The sequence below is a fragment of the Rhea americana genome, unplaced genomic scaffold (assembly GCF_003343005.1).
Source record: "Rhea americana isolate MKP2758 unplaced genomic scaffold, rheAme1 scaffold_28, whole genome shotgun sequence".
Taxonomy (NCBI): Eukaryota; Metazoa; Chordata; class Aves; order Rheiformes; family Rheidae; genus Rhea; species Rhea americana.
In genome coordinates this window covers 517,371-524,095 of record NW_028186401.1, presented here as the reverse complement: position 1 = coordinate 524,095, position 6,725 = coordinate 517,371, and the positions used below count along the sequence as shown (strand labels likewise).

General features: G+C 61.2%; 1 long non-coding RNA gene across 1 annotated transcript; it reads right to left on the bottom strand.

Annotated features, from left to right (window-relative positions):
- Nucleotides 1–4,311: 4,311 nt before the first annotated feature.
- Nucleotides 4,312–6,171, bottom strand: LOC146593760 (uncharacterized). Its single transcript, XR_014896317.1, has 2 exons — nucleotides 5,025–6,171; nucleotides 4,312–4,795 (listed from the first exon to the last, which is right to left on the bottom strand). It is a non-coding gene; the product is annotated as an uncharacterized LOC146593760 (long non-coding RNA).
- Between the last annotated feature and the right edge of the window lie 554 nt (nucleotides 6,172–6,725).

Sequence of the window (6,725 nt, the reverse complement as noted above, 5' to 3'; positions counted from 1 at the left end):
GGGGCCGGGGCCGGTGCCCTTCCCGGCTGCGGCGGGCATGGTGCGCGCTGCTGGCCCGGCGGCTCTGCTGTGCCGAGGCTGGGCGGAGGGGGGAGCTTCGCCTTTTAAAGCGGCCCCGGAGCCCGGGCGGAGGCGGGGGGATGCTCCGGGGGGGAGAGGCGGAGGCCGCGGAGGCGGCGGGCAGGGCCCGGCCCGGCCCGGCCCGGCCCGGCGGCAGCGGCAGGGCCTGGCATCCCCTGGCATCCTGCGGCAATTCCCTCGGCATCCCGCCTGCATCCCTGGGCATCCCTCCTGCATCTTCCTGCATCCCCCAGCACCCCACCGGCATCCTCAGGCATTCCCCTGGCATTCCCAGGTATCCCACCTGCACCCCTGGGCATCCCACCCGCATTCTCCCCCCCCAGCACTGCCCCCCGGGCACCCCTCCGCACACCCCTTCCCTGGCACGGCCCCAGGCAGAGCGCAGCCAGCCAGTGGCCCAGCTCAGCCCGACACGGGCTCAGAGGCAAGGGCTGGCTGAGGGGGCTCTGCGGGGGCTCCGCGGGGGCTCATTCGGCCAGCAAGAAAGTGCCCCCACGGGCTGGGGGGCAGCTGGGTGCCCCACAGGCTGCGGGCATCCTGCCGGCAGCCCGCCGGCATGTTGGGTGGCGGCGAACGCCGGCTGGGTACAAAAGTCCAGCAGAGCAAACAGATGGCTCCCGTGAACTTCGGCCGGCACCGGAGCCGGCCTGCAAACGAGGAAAGCTCTTCCCGGCACCGCTGCTGAATCGCGTCAGCCCGCAGCCCTCGCCCGGATGGGCCGGGGTGTCCGCAGCACCAGCCGCGGCTGCCAACCGAGGTGCCTAAAAGAGCTTCCTCCAGGCCCCCCTGCACGTGCAGGCCTAGGCACCGGCATTTTCCTACGGGATAACTCAGCTGGGGAATAAACCCAGCACGGAGCRCACTGGGATATGCAAAGGGAAAGAGGCGCCTGCATTCAGGTGGAAGAAAAACAACATTTTGCTACAAATGACACAAAGTGAAACGCTCAGCCACTGCCCGAACCCGAAGGGCTGCTCCCGCTCTGCCAGCAGAGGAACGCAGGATTTAACAGGGGTGCAAGCGAAATCGGGCTCTGGGCCTGGCGTATTTTGCAATGAACACGCACGGAGACGGAGGCTTCATTTTAACTCTTTTTGTGTGATTATTTCAAAACCGGATGATCACTGTGAAGCACAGAYAATGATCAAATTTGTGAGCCAGGCGGGGAAAGGTAAATAGGAGCTGCTGCAAACGCTGCAAATGCACCATGAGAAAAGAGGGGTGGCCGAAGCAGTAACGTTCGGATCCTTCCAAATAAAAATTCTTTACAATAACCCTGCCAATTTTATATCTGCCCGTGAAATACAGTTATAATCTTGGCACATATCAAGCGCTTTCATTTCCCACATGGCAATAAACTCAGAATAGAGCTAACATTTTAGCTTTAGGGAGCCTAAAGCAGAAAGTGTAGGGGAGAATGCTGTTTATTTGAAAACCAATCCTCTGTGGCTCTTTTCCGGACGACTTCAGAAGCGGCGGGGGATGCAGCTGCTTGCCGGCCGGGAGAAAAGCTCCGCAAGGCTCTGCGGAGCAGCACTGCCACGTGCCATGAGTCACGCAAGCCGCTGCCGATGCTCTGCCCCCGGCACCGCTCCCGTCGGGGCTGCTTTGCACCTGCAGCTCCGCAAATTCCTGGGTGAATTTACAGGAAATCCATGCTGCATCCAAAAATTTCCCAGCCGAGGCAAAATGCCATCGTGCTGGTCACAAGAAATAAAAAGGAAAGGCTCACTATGGAGTCAGGCCTGTAAAAATACCCAAAAGATGGATGCGGAAGYGTCTCCCCTCGCCCAAGGCCCTGAGCAAGGCATCAGCTCTGGGTGATGAGCGCAATTCCTACGGGAATCCCGGGCTGACCCAAAGAAACCCAACGGTGATTTCAAAATAAAATCCTGACAGCCAAGAGAAAACACAGCACGTCCTTGCCGAGCTTATCATTTATGTCAATAAAAAAAAAAAAAAAAAGGAATTGGTACGGCAATAAGGAGCGTTGCGTGGCATTTCCTGAAAAGCGGATGGGGAGCATCCTTGGAAAGACTTTCCTGCATAAAGTGCTGCCTGTTTCCAGAAAAATAGTTTGCTATGATCCACCTGTCCCACCCCAAAATAAATGTAACAGTAAATAGCGGCGTTCCCGGCCGCTCGCCGGGTTGCAGCGGTGAAGCAGCTCCACCTAGGCAGACGCCGGAGCGGCTGCGCGCGACCTCCCCGCGCTCCGCGGGCAGCGGCTGGTCCAAAACGCTGGCGGCCGCTTCAGCGACGGCAGCCGGCCAAGACGACACGAACCCGTCCTTCTTCGAAAGCTGCTTATTAGCCCTCGTCAAGCGTAATTACGCTGCGCCTTGGAACGAGGCGGCCGACATCGGATGCTGGCGAGGCTGCGAGTGCTGAGACAGACGCTGCTAACGGCCTCGGCGTAGCGGCGTCGGGGTCCTGAAGCCCACCGAGGGCAGCAGGAACGCAGAAGCTACAGAGGAGGGTACGAAGCAGCCACGTTCGGAGGGGCAGCTCCCCGGCAAGACCCCGCGCGGGCTGGGCTCGACGACCCGCAGAGGCACCTTGCAGCCTAAATTACCGTGCGACCAAGCTACGGAGGGAGGCGGCCGAGGAGGATGCGGCAAGTCCACGGGACGGCGTGGGCGAGCGGAGGACCRTCGCTCCTCAGCTCTTCCGATACAAGATGCGGGTGCCACGCGACGACGCCCGAGGTGGAGGCTCCAGATAGCCCCAAGGAGGCACCTAACCAGGCTGCGCAACCCTCTGCTGCCGCGGGGCTGTCGTGGAGGCAAAATCCTGCACGGCTTCCACGAGCCGCAGGAGAAATCAGAGCAAGGAAAATGAGAAGATGCCATCTCCAGCTCCGGGAGTCCTGATCTGCAGGGGCCGGAGGGCGGCAGGAGAAGACTCCATCCAGGGAGGAATCTCCCAAGGCTTCTGCTACTAGCACGGATGTCCACAACGGGGACGTCCTTAGGGACACAGCACCGGCTGGGGCACCCCGACAGAGACAGGCACCCRTGGAGGAGTGGCCGTGGGAGTGGACAGGAATGTGGGACGTGTCCGTGGGAAGTGCCGCTGGAAAGACCACCCAAGGCCAGCCGGTGCGCGCGACCGGCACTAGGTGGGGATGGCAGCACGCCGAAGCGGCCCGGCCGCCCAAGCGCTCCTCGGCACTTTGCAACCCCCTGGGTCAGATTTTCCTCCCCAGCGAGCAAGATGTGACCAGTAAGGAAGCTGGTCCTGCACGCTGGTGGTGGTGGWGGACACACACACGTCTGAGCTGGTCCTAAAAACCAGGCAGCGAGGGAAAATACTCCTTCCGAGCAAGAGAGCCCAGTCCAGGCTGCAAAATGGCTTTGCAAACGTCGCTTGGCTTAATGAGCCAAGCGCCCGTCGCCAGAGGACAGCAAACGTGCGTCCAGCAGCCTAAAGCGGGGGAAACCCCAGCAGCCCAGTCCCCCTCGGGGCAGGYGCTGATCTGCAGAGCTCGCAGCCCGGAGCAAACGCGCGCGGTGCGTCCGTCCCAGCCTTTCCCGGCGCRGGCGGCGCTGCGCCCGCTTGCTTTTTCCTCAGAAAGAGCAAAAGGCAACGTTTCCCGTGCCCATGGCTGGGATCGGCATGGGAATGGTCCCGACGTCCCCCGCGGGGGCTCCCGGCTGCCTGCGCGAGGGCCCGGAGCCAGCGGTGCCCTGCCGGAGCTCTGGGGCTTTCTCGGGGAAGGTGGCGATGAATCTTTTAGATGGAAACAACGGAGTGGGGCGGGTTAAAGGCTTTAAGAAAGGGGCTGGTTAATCTGCAAACACAAACTTTGCATTTTGCAGTTTTCCAGCTAGGTGCCTGCACCGAACTCATGATGCCAAGCGGCGGCTGCAGCCAGGGGACGGGGACAGGACAGGGACAGGATGGGGATGGCGATAGCACAGAGGTGGGACAGGGACAGGATGGGGACAGGGACGCCTCTGCTATTTGGGAGCTGGCACTGACCCATGGGGCGACAGGGCAGGTGGGAAAACTGGCACCGCCGGCGCTGGCAGAGGAGGATCGGGGCCCTTCTTCCCACTTGCAGGCTAAATTTATTCCTGTCCCGTTTCAGCCTCATTTGTCCCAGTGCCAATATTGTCTTCTGGCCGAAATAGCTCGTCTCCCTTCCCGGTGCTTCCTCCTTGGAGTATTAATAGTGAGTGGGCAGCGTCTCTCCCAGCCACTACTGGGCAAATCCAAGGAGCATGCGTGCGGAGAGGGGATTTTATTTTTTAGATCAAAGTTTCCGCTCGAAATCCACAGTGATTCCCTGTAGAAAAACCAGCCCAGATCCCACAGCACGTCTTCCGAAATCCTCGTGCACAGCACTCCGTGGGCACTGCCGCCGGGAGCCGGGCCAGCGAGGAATTCTGATTCTTTCAAAAATTCATCCTCTGGTGGCTGATGATTTTTGATGATTTGGAAAGTTAAGCAAAGGGAGCAGCTCCATGTCTTTAACCCCATCTGACGTTATGCAGCGGAGCCCTGACCGGGACTTTGCAGCAATTCCAAGTTACAGCGACGATCCCTAAAATTTCTGGTCCAATCTCTCCAAGGTGCCTGGTGCGAAAGACTGAGCAACGGGAGACGCTCGCAGTTGGCTGGATGCTCCCCAGGCTTCTCCGTGCTGCGGCCTGTGTTTATGTCCCCGCTCTCCTTGCACGCTGTCGCTGTCGGCAGTGGGAGAAGGAGCCTGGGAGGCCGCGGGAAGCGTACATGCGGCAAGGTGTCACCTCAGAGAGCCTCTGGCAGCCCCAGCCCTCCCTCCGCCAACGCAAAAAAGATGTGTCAGCGTGGAGTTATTCGTGTGTTGTTATCCTCAGGAGCTGCTGGATCCCACCCRGCCCTTCCCGCACCCTGGGAGCTTCCCTGGGGCCAGCGGAGCAGGTGCTGAGACGCGCGATGGCGAACGGCCTGCAAACGTCGTTACCTGGAATCGGTCATGAGATTCCTTGTTTGAGGGCGAATGCTGGAGCCCGCTGGCCTCGCTCCCATCCTGGTGGATCAGCAGGCGCTTCCCATCCCTGCTGTCCCCGTGAAGCTCGCAAGGTCCGGTGTGTCCAGCTCGAGAAGCCTGCGATAACCCGTTATCCTGCAGATCCAACTGCGGGAGCAGCTCCTCTGCCGGTGCCCCCTGCCACAGCGCGCGGAGTGGGATGAAAATTGCCAAAGGAAAAAGGCTTTTGGATGCTGAGGCCATGCAAGGAGGGGGAGGGGGAGAGGAAGGCAACCAGGGTGTTTTAAAGGGCTGCTAAGGGCAGCCTGCTCTGAAGCACCCACCGTTTTCCAGCGCCAGTCCCTCCACGCTCTGCAAGCAAGCTCGAATGGGAGCCAGAAATCTCCCTGGTGTTGCTGTGCCATGGCTGGAGGCCCCGAGCCAGCCGAGCTGGCCGCTCTCCGGCTTGGCTGCCACCACCGAGCCCCTCTGGAGACAGGTGACCGTGGTCTGCAGGGACCCTACGAGCTTTGCACCAGCCTTGTGTGGTGGCAGCTGCCTGCTGCCTTTGCTCAGAGCTGCGGCGATGCCCACGCAGATGGGATCCATTCGGGAGGTAACCGGTGTCAATGCCGTTCCTCTCCTCACCTTCTCACCCATCTTATCTTTTCTGCCGGGAGCGATGGAGGCAAAGTTTGCAGAGGGAGGCAATACCTTTTTTTAGACTCACTGGAATAATTAGTAGAGAACCAGGCATGCTGTTGGGYGCACGAGCCCTTCAGCGGGCCTGAAATAGCAGCACAAGTCTGCAAAGCTGAAGACAGGCAGAGAGCAATAGCTCGGAGCACAACAGGTTGTGTTAACCAGCCCTGCCACCAGCGACCATTTCCGAGCCGTTTTCCTTGGGCTAAGAAAAGCCTCCACCCCTCTGCCGAGACCCCGTGTCCCRACTGTCTTCATTGGAAACCGGGCGGCCACAGGGACCTCCCTCCCTGCGGCCCCTGGGTATCCCAACGGCCACAGCGTCGAGGTAGAACCTGTGAGGATCCCACCACCACCCTGCATCCCGTCCTGCTGCCCCAGGGAGCCTATCTGCCCCCCCCCCCCGGGACCCTGTCCCATCCTAGGGGGCTTGTCCCATCCCAAGAGATACTGTCCTTCCCCAAAGACACTGTCCCACCCCAGCATCCCTGTCTGACCCCCTCCCCCCCAGGGACACTGTCCCACCCTAGGGACCTTGTCCTACCTCAGAGGACCATGAGGGACCTCCAGGGACCCTGTCCCAGCCTGGGAGCCACAGCCTGCCCTGGAAACACTGTCCCACCCTAGGAGTCCCATCCCACCCCAGGGTCCCTCTCCCACCCTGAGGCCCCTGTCTGACCCTGGGAGACCAGACCCACATTGGGGTCCCTGTCCCACCCTGGGGTCCTTGTCATGCCTCGGCGTCCCTGTCTCACCCTGGGAGCTCCATCCCACCCTGGAAACACTGTCCCACCCGGGCAGTCCCATCCCACCCCAAAGTCCCTCTCCCATCCCAAGGTCCCTGTCCCACCCCGGCAGACCAGTCCCACCCTGAGGTCCCTGTCCCACCTCGGGGTCCCCATCCCGCCCCGAGGTCCCTGTCCCTCTCCGGGGATGCTGCCCCCTCCGCAGCCGCAGCCGAGCCGGCGGCCGGGCGCGGCTCCGC